This window comes from Aedes aegypti, chromosome 3 (genome assembly GCF_002204515.2).
Source record: "Aedes aegypti strain LVP_AGWG chromosome 3, AaegL5.0 Primary Assembly, whole genome shotgun sequence".
Lineage (NCBI taxonomy): Eukaryota > Metazoa > Arthropoda > Insecta > Diptera > Culicidae > Aedes > Aedes aegypti.
Genome location: NC_035109.1, coordinates 292,572,381 through 292,592,933, shown reverse-complemented (window position 1 = coordinate 292,592,933; position 20,553 = coordinate 292,572,381).

Below are 20,553 nucleotides of genomic sequence, written 5' to 3'. Positions count from 1 at the left end.
CCGAGAAGCCGAAGAAACCGTTTGCTGGTAAGTGCCATCGGTGCGGAAAGCCTGGACATATGCAACGAGATTGTCGTGTCAAGAAACCCGAAGGTAAGGTGAATGCGGCCGTTGGAAGTAAGGCTGTTTCGTTCATGGTGAACAAGACACCAGCGGAGATGGACACAAAGAAGTCGACTTTCGTGGTTGATTCTGGATGTAGCGATCATCTAGTGAACAGCTTGGAGTGCATGCAGTCGGTGAAGAAGCTCAAGGAACCGTTCGTGATCGATGTGGCCAAAGATGGCGTCTCGATTGTTGGCAAATATGAAGGTGAAGTCCTCGGATTTTCCAAAGAAGGCGTGCGGTTTGAACTGAAGAATGTGATCTTCGTACCTGAGCTGAGAGGTAACCTGTTGTCCGTGAAGAAGATGTCCCAGGGTGGCGTCGACGTGATGTTCACAACCCGTGGTGGAAAGCATCAAGCTGTGATGAAGAAAAAGAACGCAATAATTGGAGTAGCACATCTAAGAGGTAATTTGTACGAACTTGATTTAGATTTGAACGTGACGGGAGCCACAGCAAATGTGTGTGCTTCGGATACTGGGAACCTTTGGCATCGTCGTTTGGGTCACGCCAGCCAATCTACGATGAACGCGCTGGCCCGGTTTAACATGGCAGAAGGGTTCGATCTTAAAGTGAATGCTGTTGGATTCTGTGACACCTGTGTGCTTGGAAAGCAATGCAGGGAACCCTTCGACGGACATCGAGAAAGAGCTAGTCGTCTGCTGGAGCGGATACACTCGGATGTGTGTGGACCGATGGACCGGCTTGGGACGGGTCGAAGTACTTTGTCTCATTCATTGACGATTGGAGCCATTTCGCTTGCGTGTACACAATGAAAAAGAAGTCTGAAGTATTTGGTCTTTTTCAAGAGTTTGAAGCGATGGTGACTGCCCAGTTTGAAAAACGAATCAGCAAGCTTACCGTTGACCAAGGACGAGAGTACGGTTCGAAGGAACAAAAGGCGTTTTACAAGCGGAAGGGGATACAAATCCACCGGTGTTAAACCGGATCTCTCGAAATTGCGAATTTTTGGATGCAAGGCTTTCGCATGGGTGCCAGGCCAACTTAGAAAGAAGCTGGACAACAAGAGTCGAGAGGCGGTGATGGTCGGATATGCTCCTAATGGCTACCGCCTTTGGGACAGATCGTCAAGAAAAATCTTCATAGCTCGTGACATCAAATTAGACGAGAAATCAATGCCGTATGCAGTTGAAGACAGTGAATATTTGAAGGTTCCGTTGATGATTCCGACAGTGTACCCAGCCGAGAAAGATGATCAGGAAGTCGAACCGGAAGCGATAGTTTCTTTTCCAAGCGATGATGAAGATTCGGTTGACCTGGAGGAACTTCCTGAAGAACAGCTTGAAAATCCTGGGGCGCTCCCTTCACAAACAAGAGGTGATGACTGTTTAGAGTCTAACACTAGGCGCAGTGAACGGGAGCGCAAGCTTCCAGGTAAGTTCTTTGACTTTTTGACTGGGTTCAGAGCAACGTCTGCTGGGAATCTTTCACCATCCTCAGATCCCCCGGAATCGTTTGATGAAATCAAAGCGCGAGATGACCGACAGCTGTGGCTGGATGCAGTGGACAAAGAGCTTAAATCCATGGCAGCCAACAAGATATGGAAACTGGTTCCATGCCCAGCCGGTGTGAAACCCCTTCAGGCGAAGTGGGTATTCCGTAACAAGGAGGATGAGAACGGCAACCCCGTGCGTCGTAAAGCGAGACTGGTCGTCAAGGGTTTTCTACAGAAACCTGGCCTGGACTACAACGACACCTATGCACCTGTTGCGAAGCTAGCGACAATTTGGATCGTGCTGGCTGTTGGTGTTCAATAAGGGTTTCATTTCGACCAAATGGATGTAAAGACGGCGTTTCTTCACGGAGAACTTCAAGAAGAAATATACATGGCGGTTCCAGATGGTTTGCCAGCGCGACCAGGCAAGGTATGCCGTCTGATGAAATCGTTATACGGACTGAAGCAATCCTCTAGATGTTGGAACGAGAAATTCAACCAAGCGCTCCTGAAATTAGGCTTTGTTCGTTCCAAGCACGATTATTGCCTATACACCCGTACCGACGAGAGGGGGGAAGATGCCGTGTTCGTCGTACTGTATGTTGATGATCTCCTCATTGCGGGCATGAAATTGTCGACGATCTTGGAGCTGAAGCGCGAACTGTCCCGGATGTTCGCCATGACTGACTGTGGGGAGCTAAACCATTTCCTCGGCATGAAGATACGGTACGATCGGTCAAGCGGAAAGATGACGTTATCTCAAGAAAATAGTCTGGAGAAAATCTTCCAGAAGTTCGGCATGTCGCAGTGCAACCCTACACTGAAAATAATCCACACGTTCGATCCTAATTCTTTTCAACGTGGATCTGTCGTGTCGAATTGCAAGGTGAAATGACGTGTAAAACGTGTGATTCTGTGAAGGATTGACTTTGGTTCGATAACAAAGTTTTTTACACATGATTTGAACGTGTTTGACAATGGCGATATCCATCACTAGTAGAACTAGTTTGCCTATCATGACAAGGACTCACATTTGCCGTTCACGCGTGACATGTTTAAAAACATGTTATTTTTGGGAGATCCAGGCGCCCGTAATGGGTGCCTGGAATCGGTAAATCACGCAATCGCTAATATATCCTACAGCAACGTTTTCAATAATTTGTAAATTAACGTGTTTTCCATTTGATTTTGGATTGCCGATAGCGACTGGTTTTACACCATCGTTTGATGTGTTTTACAATTAGTGAAAATTCACGTGTGAAACACATTGATCCAGCTTGTAGAATGTTTTCAGTGTACAAGGACCCCGATGGAGAAGGGTTTGCAGCTCGATCGTAAAGTAACCGAAGCCTTTGACGAACCGTACCGTGAACTTTTGGGGAGCCTGATGTACGTGATGGTGTCCAGGCGGTCGGACATCTGTTTTCCAGTCGGGTACCTTGGGAGGTTCCAATCCCAACCCGGACAGCAGCACTGGACCGCACTCAAACGAGTGGTGCGTTACCTAAAAGGAACGATGGACCATTGCCTTACGTTTTACCGAGATGACCGAGCGCTACCCCTGATCGGATTCGCGGATGCAGACTGGGCTACCGACACAGAGGACCGGAAGTCAGTTAGCGGATTTGTTTTCCAAGTGTATGGATCGACGGTTGTATGGTCAAGCAAGAAGCAGACGACGGTGGCCACTTCGTCAAGTGAAGCAGAGTATGTGGCATTGAGTGCTGCAACATCGGAAGCAGTATGGCTGGCCGGAATCCTCGGTGATTTAGGTGAGAAGACGATCGAACCAGTGACCATATTCGAAGACAACCGTGGATGTATCGGTATGGCCAAGAACGTGGAGAGCAAGAGAGTGAAGCATATAGACATCAAGCATCATTTTCTGCGAGATCTTGTTGCTGCTGGGAAGTTGCTAGTCGAACCGATTGCGAGCGTAAACCAACTAGCTGACTTCTTCACAAAGGCCTTGGACGTTGGACGATTTGAGGAACTTCGGAAAAAGCTAGGAGTGTCCCAACGAGAGGGGGTGTAAACGTAGTAGCCGTTGGTTTAATGACGTGTGCGCCCGCGCAATTTTTTCAACCCCATTCCACATCAAGACACCGAAGTGTACAGACCGTTTCCTGTTAATAAACATTATTCGTTATTGTTAGAACCCGTGTCCTGGTCATTTCTCCCAGCCCCGTCCGCCTCAGATTCCATCAGTTTTGAATGCTGTATATTTCTTTTTTGTTAGGTGTACGAATATGGAATTGGGTCAATTATAGACACAATCTCAATACTTTTCCATTATTCCAAAGATTTAAGCAAATGAATACAGTTTGTCATTGCCAAACAATAAATGACAGCTATAACCTTCATTATTGATAAAGTATATCGAAGTCCATGCACCATTTAATAGATTTATACCAACTTGATGTGAAAACAGTGCCCCGTACGAAAATGAGATTGAGTCACTGCATTTAAGGTTTGTGAATCATAGAAGAATGGGACGACCCAGACAGGGTCATCCCAGCTACCAAAAATTTCGCACCCCGTAGAAGGATGTAAACTCGCTGAGGCGCATCATAGAGATGTCCCCAGGGAAGTCCGCCTTCCTGATCACGGACTCCCGGGTGAGATAAGTATAAAGCACAATGAAAATGTTACGCTCTATATTACGAGAGGCGATGGTCCTGTAGTGATTTATTTCGGAGCGTTTCATGTTTCCTAAACAGCTTTATCCAAGGATAAAGCTCGAAAGTATTTTTGTTTTAGTTCAGCTCATGTTTATACCTACACTGAGACAAAAATATTTAGGTTTTCCATAAATCAAGACTTATGAACCAGCCAAATTATGCACTGAGGCAAAATAACTTAATAATTTCTTAAGGAATAATTATGATTTGGCGCCACAACGATTATTGTTGAAATTTTTAAGTTTTACTTATGATATTGGTGAAGAATTTCATTACTAAATTTCATTAGTCAATCAATGAAAATCGATAAAAAACGCAATGATAATTGATTAAGTAAAATGATCATCTGTTATTAATGCTTACCTTTCATTTCAGGCGTGCTCAAAAACTGACATGTTTTGTTAACATGTGATCTGCTTTCGATTAACTTGTACCCAACATCGAAAGAGGAGCAGTTCTTTTAGCGATTGTTATGAAAATTATTTCAAGTAGTGGTTCTTAAATTATTCTAAGCTCTCACTTATGAAACTTATGATCCCAATATCGAAATGGTTAAGCGTTCAATGAAACCATAATTTGGCTGGTTCATAAGGGTTCATTCAAATATTACGTAACGCAAAATTTGACAATTTTAGACCCCCTCCCGCCCCCACGTAACAGCTTTTGTATGGAAAATTTTAAATTTTTGTATGAACCGTAACACTAGGTAAGACCCCCTCCCTCCCCCTGTTGCGTTACGTAATATTTGAACGATCCCTAAGTCATGATTTATGGAAAACCTAAGTATTTTTGCCTCAGTGTGGTTTCATTGCACGCTTAAACATTTCGAAAATGGGATCATAAGTTTCATGAGTGAGAGCTTTGAATTTTTTAGTGTAGGGATGACATCCCTACCAAAAATTTGCACCACGTAAAAGGGTGTTTTTTCACCCTGAGGCGCAAGAGATGTCCCCAGGGAGGATCCGCCTTCTTGATCACAGACCTCCTGGTGCAGTAAGCTGAGAGGAAAAGCTTACGCTCTACATTACAGGTATCCGGTATCAGAAGGCCGGCTCCAAAGGCACGTTCCCCACCAGTTGGGAGATTTGTGCCATCGCCATATTTGAGCCTATTTCATCATCTACCCGATGGGAGAGGAAAGGGAAGGGAAAGATGGGAGGAAATAGGAGTGGGGTCCCTTGAAGAGGGAAGATCGCATAAGCGAATTGAGAGCATGTAGCTCCATACCACAATGGGTTCGAACAGCGCCCTAACAAGGGCGCTGCAAAACTCATGAGCGCAAAGAGAGCCTATAGCTCATTACCACACTGAAAACATTCTACAAGCTGGATCAATGTGTTTCACACGTGAATTTTCACTAATTGTAAAACACATCGATCGATGGTGTAAAACCAGTCGCTATCGGCAATCGAAATTAAAATGTAAAACACGTTAATTTACAAATTATCGAAAACTTTGCAGTAGGATTTATTAGCGATTGCTTAATTTTCTGATTCCAGGCACCCATTACGGGCACCCGGTTTCTCCACGGGCGCACGGATTCCCAAAAAATAACATATTAATAATAAACATGTTATCGAACCAAAGTCAAACTTTAACAGATTTACACGTTATTTCACCCTGCCATTTGGCTCGTTGAAAAGATCGAACGTGTGGAATATTTTCACGGTGTGCTAAGGAACATCTAGGCTCATGATTTCAAGAAGAATGAGACGACCCAGACAGGGTCATCCCAGCTACCAAAAATTCGCACCCCGAAGAAGGTCGTTTAAATTGGGTCCTAAAATTTTTAATGAATTCTTGTTTTTATTTGATAACACGAAAGAGCATGTTACTGCAACTCCTTTAGCAATTTTTCCCGCTGAAATAAAGACTAAATCATGTTTAAACTCAAATTTCAAAATTTGGTCCATGAATGAACCTTGACACTTTTGATCATGTTTGACGTTCGCTTAGTCGTCAAAAACACCACAGGGCTTTTAGTTTTAACACTGGGGTTGTTCCTATTTGACATTTCGGAAGGAACACGGAAAACAAAATATACCCAAAAATTTGAGTTTAAGCCAAGGGGTGTGACAAAATCTAAAGAAACATAAAAAAATGGTTTTCGGGCTTAAACCAACGGAGAACATTAAAAAATTGAGTAAACATGTGTTTTTGTCCTAAACTTAAGCGTTTAGCACTAAAATTGGGACAGGGCTTTAGGACCCTATTCGCTGAGGCGCATCAACACTGAGGCAAAAAAACTTAATAATTTCTTAAGGAATAATTATGATTTGGCGCCACAACGATTAGTGTTGAAATTTGTAAGTTTTACTTATGATTTTGGTGAAGAATTGCAGTAATGAGTTTCATAAGTCAATCAACGAAATTCGGTAATAAACGCAATGATAATAAAACAAATCGAAATATCAATCGATAATGTTGTTCGCCTTTTATTTCAAGCGTGCACAAAAATTGACATGTTTTGATAACATGTGATCTGTTTTCGATTAACTTGTAGCCAACATCGAAAGCGGAGTAGTTCTTCTAGCGATTGCTATGATAAATATTTCAAGTAATTGTTGTTAAAGAATTCAAAGCTCTCACTTATGAAACTTATGATCTCATTTTCGAAATTTTTAAGCGTGCAATGAAACCATAATTTGGCTGGTTCATAAGTCTTGATTTATGGAAAACCTAAGTATTTTTGCCTCAGTGAAAGAGATGTCCCCAGGGAGGTCCATCTTCCTGATCACGAACCTCCGGGTGCGCAAATATTAACACCATTATCTTTAATGTAAATGTTACGCTGTATATTACAAGAGGCGATGGTCCTGTAGTGATTTATTTCAGAGCGTTTCATGTTTCCTAAACAGCTTTATCCTATACACTGAGGCAAAAATACTTAGGTTTTCCATAAATCATGACTTATGAACCAGCCAAATTATGGTTTCACTGAACGCATTTCGAATTGAGATCATAATTTTCATAAGTGAGAGCTTTGAATTATGCAAAAGCCATCACCCGGAATCGCTAGAGGAACTGCCCCGCTATCGATGTTGGGTACAAGTTAATCAATAGTATATCTGAAATGATTGGCCAACATTGTTAATAAATGATAATTTTAATTATGCAATTTTCATTGAAATGGCTTCAGATTTTCATTGGTTGACCATAAGGAATTTAGTAATGAAATTCTTCACCAAAATCTTAAGTAAAACTTACAAATTTCAACTATAATCGTTGTGGCGCCAAACCATAATTATTCCTTAAGAAACTATTAAGTTTTTTTGCCTCAGTGTACATTTTGGCTTCTGGAGCGCCGGGAATTTCCATGATTTCCATCAGGTAAGGATGAATTAACTTTGAGGCAAAAAAACCTAATAATTTCTTAAGGAATAATTATGATTTGGCGCCACAACGATTATTGTCGAAATTTTTAAGTTTTACTTATGATTTTGGTGAAGAATTTCATTACTAAATTTCATACAGTGGCCCAATTTCATATTCGTACAGGATACTGTTTCCACATCAAGTTAGTAAAAAACTATTGAATGAAGAATTGAGCTACACATACTTTATCCACATTGAAGGTAACAGGTGTTATCTATTGTTTGTCAATCACAAAATATTTCCATTTACATTCATCTTTGGATTAATAGAGAAGTATTGAATTGATGTCTAAAATTCACCCAATTCCATATTCGTACACCTACCAAAATTCATACGCACAACGTCCAAAACTAAATTTAGAAGTTCTATTTGATTACTGAAATGCTTTATTATGATGTTCAGATGTAGTGAAATACATTTGGACAATTTATTAGTGGACATATATGAAATTTAGGTAAAGTTATGAGAAATGCCAGTTTTCCAATGATTTTTGCTATTAAATCCTATAATTCGAACAATAACGTTTATTTTTGTCATTGGATCCAATCTATAGATTATACTCGTAAGCTCTGATAGAAATTTAGTTGAAATATATATATATATATATATATATATATATATATATATATATATATATATATATATATATATATATATATATATATATATATATATATATATATATATATATATATATATATATATATATATATATATATATATATATATATATATATATATATATATATATATATATATATATATATATATATATATATATATATATATATATATATATATATATATATATATATATATATATATATATATATATATAGTTACAGAAATCATAAACAGTTTTTATCCCTTTTGAGTTCAGAAAATTGTTGTGCCATAAGTTCAAAACTCTTCTAAAATGATATTTTTAATCAAGGTAAACCAACTTTTCATTCTAAGCAACAGGTAAATGTTAATTTTGAATTTGTCTGTAAAAATAATTTGAACTACGAACTTCGTTTTACAATAAAGTACCCTAAACTACGCTGTACAAACCTCCACATAATTGATGTCATCGTAATATCCAATTATCTTTGAAATAATATTAGAATTATATTCAAAACAGCACCCTATTTTGCAATTTATTGATTTAATAAGAAAAATACAAAATAACTTGAATGAGCAGAGATCATTGATATACAATTTAATAGAATATATCCTGTTGTTTTCATCATTTAAAAAAACGTTTGTGTTGCCGTTATGGCAATAATATTTATTCTTTAAATCTTCATAATCATGTTTGGTAGTAAAATGTAAATTAAAAATGATAATTACGCAATGTTTTTATAGAAACATTTACTATGGATTATGTATATACATTTAGGAGCCAAACATAAAGAAACTGACTAAAATTTTTGGTTTTGAATTTGTTATAAATGTTATACTACCTAAGATTTAAAAGTATAAATTGTCGATATCCACTCCTAGCTACTCTAAAACTGATTATAATTTTTTGAAACTTGTGCAATATTCGCAATGCAATTTATTGTTCGACTTACCGAATATTTTAGCAAAAAACATGGGAAAACTGGTATTTTTCTTAAATTTACTTAAGTTTCAAATATGTCCGCTTTTAAATTTTCCAAATGTATTCTACTGCATCTGAACCACACAACGAAGAGCTTAAGTAATCATCTAGTCCATTAAAAATTAGTTCTGAATTCTGTATATTTCTTTTTTGTTAGGTGTACGAATATGGAATTGGGTCAATTATAGACACAATCTCAATACTTTTCCATTATTCCAAAGATTTAAGCAAATGAATACAGTTTGTCATTGCCAAACAATAGATGACACCTATAACCTTCATTATTGATAAAGTATATCGAAGTCCATGCACCATTTAATAGATTTATACCAACTTGATGTGAAAACAGTGCCCCGTACGAAATGAGATTGAGTCACTGAAATTAAGGTTTTGAATCATAAGAATGGGACGACCCAGAAAGGGTCATCCCAGCTACCAAAAATTTCGCACCCCGTAGAAGGATGTAAACTCGCTGAGGCGCATCATAGAGATGTCCCCAGGGAAGTCCGCCTTCCTGATCACGGACTCCCGGGTGAGTTAAGTATAAAACACACTGAAAATGTTACGCTCTATATTACGAGAGGCGATGGTCCTGTAGAGATTTATTTCGGAGCGTTTCATGTTTCCTAAACAGCTTTATCTAAGGATAAAGCTCGAAAGTATTTTTGTTTTTGTTCAGCTCATGTTTATACCTACACTGAGACAAAAATACTTAGGTTTTCCATAAATCAAGACTTATGAACCAGCCAAATTATGGTTTCGTTGCACGCTTAAACATTTCGAAAATGGGATCATAAGTTACATTAGTGAGAGCTTTGAATTTATTAGTGTAGGGATGACATCCCTACCAAAAATTTGCACCACGTAAAAGGGTGAAAAAACGCTGAGGCGCAAGAGATGTCCCCAGGGAGGATCCGCCTTCTTGTTCACAGACCTCCTGGTGCAGTAAGCTGAGAGGAAAAGCTTACGCTCTACATCACAGGCGGCGATTGTCCTGTAGTGATTTAATTCATGAGTGATTCCAAGCAACAGCACCAAAATTTGGTAAATTTTTTAATTCATTTTTTTCTATTGAGCTGAAACTTTGCACAGTTTTCCAGTTCCATCTAAATCGTCATTTTCCGATATCAAATCTTCAAGTTGAGTCACGACTAACTTTTCGAAAGGGTGTATGTGAAAATGGTTCAAAAATATTCAAAAAGCTGCACAGCAAAAACGGTTCGTTCGGTTGTTAGACAACTAAAGAAACAAAGTTAGACAACTAAATAAAGATTCCAAAAAAAATACACACAGTAAAAAAAAATTTTTTTTGCATTAAAAAACATAATTTTTGACACAAATGACTCAAATATCTCAAAACCCTATCGGAATACCAACGTAATTTTTTGAGGGAAAACGGTCCATTATATTAGCTATCTACCATAAAAATTTGGTGATGGTAAACCAATAAACAAAAAAGTTATGACATTTCAAACATGTCACAATTTTCACATTTATCAGAAAAAAAAAATTTTTTTTTTTTGGTGTAAATTATTACGGGAACCGCAGTTTGTTGCTGATTTTATTGTTAAGGGCCTTGCGTGAATTAAACAAGTCGTTTTCATGTATTCATTAGTATTATGTATATTATATGTATAAATATTATGTATATGTATACATATTATATGTATATGTATATATGTATAAATTAAAATGAATTAACAGATTACACGAAAATAAAAATTTTTTTTTACCAGGATATTTTTTTTTAGAGTATGATCGATGAGTTTCTAAATGTTATATATAAACTTTAAAAGTTTTGGATTTGGGTATGCGTTATGAGATCATGAAAACATTTTAATAATACTTATTTATTTATTTACTGTTATTCAATTTTTTTACAATATCGAACACTTTTGCAACATTATCAGTACAGTTCGAGTATAGTTTTGCTTTAATTTTATTTTCTGACAATGGAATGAAACAGTGAAATTTTTGGGTTGCTTGGATCGTTTTCGCGTTATTATATTGCTCGCTGAGCTCTGAGCCGTTAATTCGTACTCTTCAGTAGTAGTAAAACAAAATGATAATTTTGTTAAATCTTCTTCTTTTCTGCGATTCGCCCAATCAAATTTGCAGTTTTAATTAGATGCTCACGTTCTTTGGCTAAACTTGCTCTTGTGGCCATGCGCTTTATGGTTTCTCCAATAGCATCACAAGGACCTTTGCCATGTGACGTAGCAAAGAAATGCCATTCTGCATCAATTCCGTACTTTGATTTAAATTGACATAAGCTCGAAATATTCTTACGGTTTTTGTACTGCGATGCTGCTCCATCAGACATGAAATATATCTTTCTGATTTCTTTATCCTTATCAACGCGTAAAAAGTTAATCATTTTGGCAATGAACAAATTTACAGATACTGAGTCGTGTCTTAAATCTTCGGAAATTACAATAAAACTAAAATGTTCAATTTGCGTACTTCCATTGAAATAAATAACGAATGGATGAATTGTAGCTTGTTCCAGTGATGGGACTGCACTTCATCTTGCAATACAAAGCTATAGTTTTCAGAAAAATCACAAATGACTAAAAATTCACCATCTTGTAATGTATTTTTCGTATTTTTTCAAAAAGCGGAATTGCTCTGTTTTAATAAAGTCGTGAGGAATTAAACTTTCTAATTTCAAGCAAAAAAATGACACAAACTCATCTACAGGTTTTACAATAGTTTCTAGGTCACACCTATCCGTGGTCACCCATTGCTCAAATGATAACTGATCAATATAATTTTCTTCAAACTCAGCGAATAAAGTATTTTCCAATGATGAAGAATCTGGACAATCCGAAGAAGATCATAGATAGCAATTTGATGTTGTATTTTCACACAAAAGACTACCAGTTAACATTTTAATATCCTTTGATAAATTGATTCTTTTCAAACTATGTAAGATTAGGTTAATATTTTCGTGTGTTGTGCACACACAAACATTATGTGTTCCTGAATTGGACAGAAGCTTGCATTGCCTTGGACGAAGGCTTGCAAATGAGGAAAAACCTACCATAATATTTTTGTTAATTTCCTTGAAGCGTGTATACGCTTCTTTCAAAGTAGTCATCATTAATCGTTTTTGGATTGCTTGACGCTTTCCATCTTTTTTTACAGATACATAATCTTTTTGGCCAGGCATAGCTCTACTTACTTCATCGTCTTCAAAATATTGAATTATTTTTTCTTTTGTCTCATCTGTTAATGAAGTACTCGACCTAGCATTTTTGGTTGCAAGACAGTTATTTTTGAATTGTTTTGCCTCTTTTGCTATATTTCTATTGGTTTTGAACTCATCAATGGCGTCTTGAATAGACCACGAGCTTGGCAGCATCGACAAAATCAATAATTTTTCTTTCCTTGTCGTGGCTAGATTCGAGAACCTTTCCTTCATATTCATAATTACCTCATCGTAGTCTGTATTTTCCACATCCTCAGGTCCTAATTTGAAGAGGTTTCTTCGTACAGCTTCGTTGATTTCACGGTATTTTTTCTCGGGATAATTGACGTAACCCATCTTCGTCCATTTAATCGGAGTCACTTTTATTCCAGCTATCCCTTCGTTGAAGCGTTCGATGTTGACCTTCTGGATGCACTCATCTTCTGATTGATTTGTTGAAACAGATGTCGCTGATGGTACCGTGGCAAGACTATCTGCACTTGGTACTTCTGGTAACTCCTCAGTTGTTGTCAGTGCATCTAGTAATTCCTCAGTTGTTGTTGTTTTCGAACTTCCTGCAACCTGATCCACCGATGATGTACAGATTGCCCGTTTGTCAACGTTTAAACGGCAGGACGTACAAATGCGTAAATTTGTATTCAATGTAGACATTGGAGCATAACCAGCCGCTTTCAGTTTATCTATGGTGCTTTCGGTGAGATTTCGTAGCTCTTTCGAACACTTTTTTTCTGCAAACGGCCTGCAACAGTTGAGAAAGCGACTACTCATGTTGCTCGTTAGATTTTAATAAACAAAATCACTTTTAAGTTTTTACTGACTAGTTTGGTGTCGTTTGCTTGACTGAAGAAAAATTTTACAATTAAATCTTTTATAACCATAGTGGTAGTATATTTTTAGCTTTTTCGTGAGTATGTTCATGGTATGTACCTATCATGTTTTTGATGTTGTTGATGTTACTCGCTTTCTCCCAAATATGATTAACAAAGTCTATTCTCTACCAAGGCGGGTCTATACCCAGGTGTAATCAGATTTTAACTTTGTGGAGAAAACCAGCGCCGAGAAAACCGACCTGCTTTACGTATACTAGATCACCTGGGTATATACCCGCCTTGTTATCTACGAGGTAAACTTTTTGCAGGTAAACTAGTCGTATACCTGTATAGAAAATTTTTTTTGTAGCTTTTGTCTTCAATATTAGATTTCTTATAGGTTTCTTTTATCAAAAGGTTTCAACACTATTGAGAGAATTTTTCTTCAGTTACGTACAATAAAAAATATGACACTATCAAGACTTTAGATCACAACACTGGATCGCGTCTAACTTTCTAATAGATGCTATAATAGTTATGAATAATTAAATAAAATATCATGAAAACAACTTGTTAACCTCATGTGGTACCCTTAACAAAAAATTCAGCAACAAACTGCGGTCCTAAAAAAAATTAACAATTAAAAAAAAAATTTTTTTTCACTATGTGTCAAATTTGTGAAATATTTGAAATGTCATAACTTTTTTGTTTATTGGCTTACCATCACCAAATTTTTATGGTAGATAGCTAATGTAATGGACCGTTTTCCCTCAAAAAATTACGTTGGTATTCCGATAGGGTTTTGAGATATTTGAGTTTTTGTGACAAAAATGATGTTTTTTAATGCAAAAAAAAAATTTTTTTTACTGTGTGTATTTTTTTTTGGAATCTTTATTTAGTTGTCTAACTTTGTTTCTTTAGTTGTCTAACAATCGAACGAACCGTTTTTGCTGTGCAGCTTTTTGAATATTTTTGAACCATTTTCACATACACCCTTTTGAAAAGTTAGTCGTGACTCAACTTGAAGATTTGATATCGGAAAATGACGATTTAGATGGAACTGAAAAACTGTGCAAAGTTTCAGATATTTTTGAAATGGTCGATCAGAATCGACTTGCATGCCTCCGTGGAATCCCTCTCATGTCTTCTTTACTGGATAAAGCTTTGTTCAGCTTACGTTTAATATATTGAATATTTATTATCATCTTATAACGGTTATTATACACTGAAAACATTCTACAAGCTCGATCAATGTGTTTTACACGTGAATTTTCACTAATTGTAAAACACATCAATCGATGGTGTGAAACCAGTCGCTATTGGCAATCCGAATTCAGATGTAAAACACGTTAATTTACGAATTTTCGAAAAGTTTGCTGTAGAACATATTAGCGATGGCTTAACTTTATGATACCAGGCGCCCATCACGCGCTCACGGTTTCCCAAAAATAACATGTCTACAAACATGTCACTCGTGGATGGCAAATGTAAGGCCTTGTCATGTCAGGCCAACTAGTTCTACTAGTGATTGGTATCGCAATTCTAAAACACGTTGAATTTGTATGTAAAAGCCTTTGCTACCGAACCAAAGGCAAACCTTAACAGAATTACAAGTTTTACACGTTATTTCATCTTGCCATTTGACACGACAGATCCACGTTGAAAAGAATTAGGATCGAACGTGTGGATTATTTTCAGTGTAGTTACTATATTACACCTGCATTTATGCATAAATTGCATCCAAAGCGCTGAAGCCGATGAACGGAACTGCCCGGAATAAATTAACTCAATCTGGTGTTAAATTATTTTAGCGTGCAGGAATTCTCTGGATAAAGCTTAGAAAAATAACATGTGTTTGATAAAAGTCGTCACACATCGGAGCTTTTCGCCTGTTTCGCAGCTTACTTAGCTTGCATGCAAGCGAAGCTTCTATCTTCTTACCCAGCCAAGCTTATTCGACATAGAAAGTTTATCTCCATAAGTATCACACACGCTTATCTTTGCGGTTACGCATTAAATGTGCAAGTCTCTCACGGCGCCCGAAATTCCTTTGATTTTGAGTTAATTTTTGATAATCATTCGCTAGAATATTGTTACAGTTGATGATTTTTTTTGTAGAACAATCTCTGGTAGAAACGCAAAGGAATTTTCAAAGTAATCTTTGTTGGATATTTTGGAGGATTCTTTGGGAGAACCCGCAAGAAGAATTCTTCAAGGACGCATTATGTCAAAACACTCTTTGAAAATCAGCATGTTTTTTGTGCGGTGAAGCAATGCAGTTGGTTTATCAGAAGGGCATGCAGCACCAGATACAGATTGTGTTCGAATGTTTTGGCAAAATTAAAGAAGAGGGTTTTTCTCTTTAGCTCTCACGGTCATTATCCGTTTTCAAAGTTAGTCAAAACAAAACCTCCTAATAGGATGAGTCTCATCATTATGACACCGGCACGTGCACGGTATGTTTTCCTCTACACACGTGCATCACTCTCCCACGTGGGGATTATCCTCGATAATAGCGCAAATCATTACGGGAATTCTTAATTACATCATGACGTCCCATATTCACATACAGTTTGTTACTTTTCGTTCCCATAGCGATAACCTCCCACCAAATCACAAATTTCCAATTCAAAAAGTTTAAACAACATCAGCCCCATTTTCCCAGACTCAATTAACAGTGCAAACTGAACGACGAGAGTGGTAAACCTCTTCATTATTCTTGTTAGCCACAAAACAGGCTCCCTGCTCCGTGGCAATTTGCACGGGTTTGCTGCAAGGATGCTGCAGCAGTGATTTTTGTTACGGTTTCCGCAAAAATTGCCGTGAGTATTATTGTTTCCGAGTGAATGAGAAGGGGACCGGCGTTTCGGCTTTAGGTCAAAAACGGTGTGCCTGAAACCATTATTTACGAAAAATAAAATGATAATCAATTCTGAACAGTTCACAAAATTTTACGAAAAAAACAACACAAATATTTCATTTGATTTGACAGGCTCCTTCATTTGATTTATTAATAACTGGACTTTTGAGTTTATATATTCAATAGGGTGCCAATGGAATGTATGGGAAAAATTTTGTCATCGAATTTCAAAAAGTGGTAGTGCTCAAAAGTGTTGTCTCCTCGAAAAAAGTCCCCATGCAAATTTGAGCTCAATCGGACTTCATTAACTGGACCCCCAAAGCGGTCAAAGTTTGGCTTTTTTGACCCATGAAAAATCTCCAAAGGGGGGGTACATGAAATTTCCGAAATCGATTTTTTTTTTTGATGCCAGATGTCTTAGAAATGCATGAAACGTCGAGATCTGGTGTTTTTTGGAAATTTTTTTTTGAAAAAATCGACCTTTTGGGACTAAATTTTTGAGTTGGGGGAGTGAATTGAATTTGAAATGAACGATTTGAATTCAATTGCTGAGAAATTCAAGGCAATAGTATTGAAACGTATCCTATATCATTGTTGGCCACTGAAAGCATATTATATGTGATATTTCATTAGGGTGGTTCATTTACTTTCCATTAGGGTGGTCCTTTTTGTTAAAAAATAAAAAAAAATAAAAAAGATAGAATTTTAATTGAATATTGAAGACAATAGTATTGGAACATCTCTCACATTATCGTAAGCCATTTTCTATATTAAATATGTGGTATTTTATTAGGGTGGTTCACTTATTTTCCATTACGGTGGGCCTTTCTGTCGAAAAATCATAATTTGAATGGGATATTAAAAACAATAGTATTTTATCACCTCTTTCATCATCGTAGGCCATTTCCTTCATTAGATTCGTGATATTTCATTGGGAAGGCTCACTTATATTCCATTACGGTGGTCCTTTAAAAAAATTGAGAATTTGAATGGAATAGTAAATACAAGAGTAATTAAACATCTCCTATGTCATCGTAGGCCACTGTTAACATATAATATGTGGTATTTCATTGGGGCTATTGTCCTCAGTTTTGCATAAGGGTGATCATTTAATTTGTAAATTAAAAAAAATATTCTCAACAGATCTAAAAAATCAACTTTGTTTGCATAGTTTTGAATCATGATTCTTCATTGGAATGCAACTCTTCGTTAAGATATTTTCATTAAGGTTTTCTTTTGAATAGTTAAAATAAAACGTTCCAATAACAATAATCAGTGAATTCAGTAAAGCACAACTCTAACTGCCATAATCAAAATACAGATAAGGAATGACGTTTTCAAATTATGACAATAGCTTGATAGCGACAATGAAGGGCAACAAAAGTGTTTAGTTTATATTTTCAAAAGAGATTTTCAGCCTTGGGCTCCTTCATTCTTGAAAGAAAAGTACGTTTCCTTCTGCTTGCTATAGTACACGCGATTCGGTTGTGACAACGTAGGCAATTCCAGTTTTAACAATTAGTTCTCGTTAATTCTTCAAAGATGTAACAATGTTCCTTATAGAAATTTCGTCGGAATTTAATATGGATTTTTTCGTTGGAGTTTTCAACGGAATTTTCTTTGGAGTTTCCTTTGGAATTTTAATAGGAATTTCCTTGGGAATTCCTTTTAAAAAATTTTATTGGACTTTTCTACGAAATTTCCTTTGAAATTTTCTACGGAATTTTCATCAAAATTGGAAATTTATCCTGAATTTGCTTCGGAATATCCTGTGAAATTTTCTTCGGTATCTTTAGAAGTGCCCTTTTGAATTTTCTGTGGTATTTCCTTCGAAATTTCCTATGAAGTGTCCTTCGGAATTTCATTCTGAACTTTTCATTGGAATTTTCTTCGAAATTTACTTCGGAGTTTCTTTTTGAGTTTCCTTTGAAATTTGCTTTGGAATTTTCTTTGGAGTTTCCTTCCAAATTTCTTCTAGAGTTTGTTTCGGAATTTCCTGTGTAATTATCTTTGGAGCTTCCTTTAGAATTGTATTCGAAATATTATTTGGAATTTCTTTCGAAGCATTGGAATTTACTTTGGAATTTCCTTCGAAATTTTCTTTGGAGCTTTCTTCGGAATTTCATTTGGGATTTCTTTTGGACCTTTGAAATTTAGTGCGGAATATTCTTAGAAATTTCCTTTACAATTTTCTTTGGAATTTCTACAGAGTTTTCTTGAGAATTTCCTTACAAATTTGCTTTGGATATTCCATAGAAATTCCTTAGAAATTTTCAACGAAATTTCCTTTTAACTTCCTTTTTTAATTGCAATTTTCTTCGGGATTTGCTTTGGAATTTTCTTAGAAATTCCCTTTTGAATATGCTTTGGATAATTTTCAGAATTGTCGTCGGAATGCCTTTTGGAATGTGCTTCAGAATTTCTTTTAGAATTTTTTTGGGATTTCCCTTATATTTTAAAAGTTTCCTTCGAGTTTCCTTTGGAATTTCTTTTGGAGCTGTGATTTTTTCCTCAAAATTTCCTTAGAAATTCCTTTTTGAATTTCATTCGGAATTTGCTTTGAATTTTTTTATGGAATTTTCGGAATTTTATGGAGTTTTCGGAATTTCCTTTGGAATTTTCCACGTAATTTTCTTCGGAATTTGCTTTGGAATTTTCTACGCAATTTTCGTCAAAAATTCCTCTGAAATTTGCTTCGGAAATTCCGTTGAATTATTTTTAGTTTCCTTTTAAATTAACCTTGGAATTTCCGTCGAAATTTCCTTAGGAGTATCCTTTAAAATTCCTTTGCAGTTTTCTTTGAGACTACTTATCAAATTTTCTTCAGAATTTCCTTTGGAATTCCTTTATTACTTCCTTTAAAATTCTCTATGAAATTTCTTTCAGAATTTCGTTTGAAGTTTACTTCCAAATTTGTTATAGAGTTTCCTCGGAATTTCCATTGGAATTTCCTATGGAGATTTCGGAATTTTTTATTTAGAAGTTTTGATTGGAATTTTTACGGAATTTTCCTTTGGACTGTTTTACGTAATTTTCATCAGAATTTCCGTTGAATTTCTCGGAATTTACTTTGGAATTTCCTTCGAATTGTTATTTCGGAATTTTTTTAGGAGTTTCCTTTAAAATTCCTTTGTATTCTTCGGAACTTCATATCTCATTTACTTCAGAATTTCCTTTGGAATTTCTTCATGAATTTTTTTTCAGTAAGTTGCTTCAGGAAGTTATTTTGGATTTCTTTGGAATTACTTTCGGAATTTCCTTCTTCAGTTTTTCAAAATTTTCTTCGGCGTTTCCTTTGGAATTTCTTTCAGAATTTCTTCTGGAATTTGCTTTGGAATTCGCTTCGGAAGTTCCTTTGAAATTTCTTATGGAATTTCCTTTGCAATTTCTTTTAGAGCTGGCATCGGAATTTCATTTGGAATTTTCTGCGCAATTTTCGTCCGAGTTTTTTTTGGAATTCCATTCAAAAATCCATTCGGATTTATTTTTATGGAATTTCCTTTTGAATTTGCTTTGAAATTTCTTTCGGGATTTGCTTTGGAATTTCGTTTGGAATTTCTTTTGGAGCTACCTTCGGGATTTGATTTGGAATTTTCTACGTTATTTTCGTCGAAATTTACTTTGCAATTGCTTGCTTCGGAAGTTCTTCTGGAGTTTCCTTCGGAATTCCTTTTGGACCTTTATGCTAAATTTGATTCGGAATTTGATTGGGAATTTCTTTTGAAGCTTTAAAATTATTTCGGAATTTTCTTCGGAAGTACCTCTATAATTTTCGTTTCCTCTGGAATTTCCTTCGGTATTTCATTCGGAATTTTCTCTGAAATTTCCTTCGGTATTACCTTAGGAATTTTCTCTGGAATTTTCTTCGGAATATCCTCTGGAATTTCCTTCGGAATTTCCTCTGGAATTTCCTTCCGTATTTCCCCTAGAATTTTCTTCAAAATTATCTCTGAAATTTCCTATGGAATTTCCTCTGGAATTTCTTTCGGGATTTTCTCTAGAATTTCCTTTCGAATTTTCTCCGGAATTTCCTTCAGAATTTTCTCTATAATTTCCTTCGGAATTTCCTCTAGAATTTCCTTCGGAATTTCCTTCGGAATTTCCTTCGGAATTTCCTCTATAATTTCCTGCGAAATTTCCTCTGAAATTTCCTGAGAAATTTCGTCTGGAATTTCCTTCGGAATTTTCTCTGGAATTTCTTTCGGAATTTTCACTGGAATTTCCTTCGTAATTCCTTCTGGAATTTTCGTTGGTATTTCCTTTGGAATTTCCTTCGGTATTTCCTCTAGAATTTCCTTCAGAATTATCTCTGGAATTTCCTTCGTAATTTGCAAAACTAAATTGGAAAGGTCACTGAGGCTCAATGCTTGATCTCTGAGATGAGTGCATCTGAAATCACGAAGTAGCAAGCGAATTTTGTATGAGACGAGGACTCCGAACTGGTTCAGCTTAGTGAAGTGTTACATTCCGA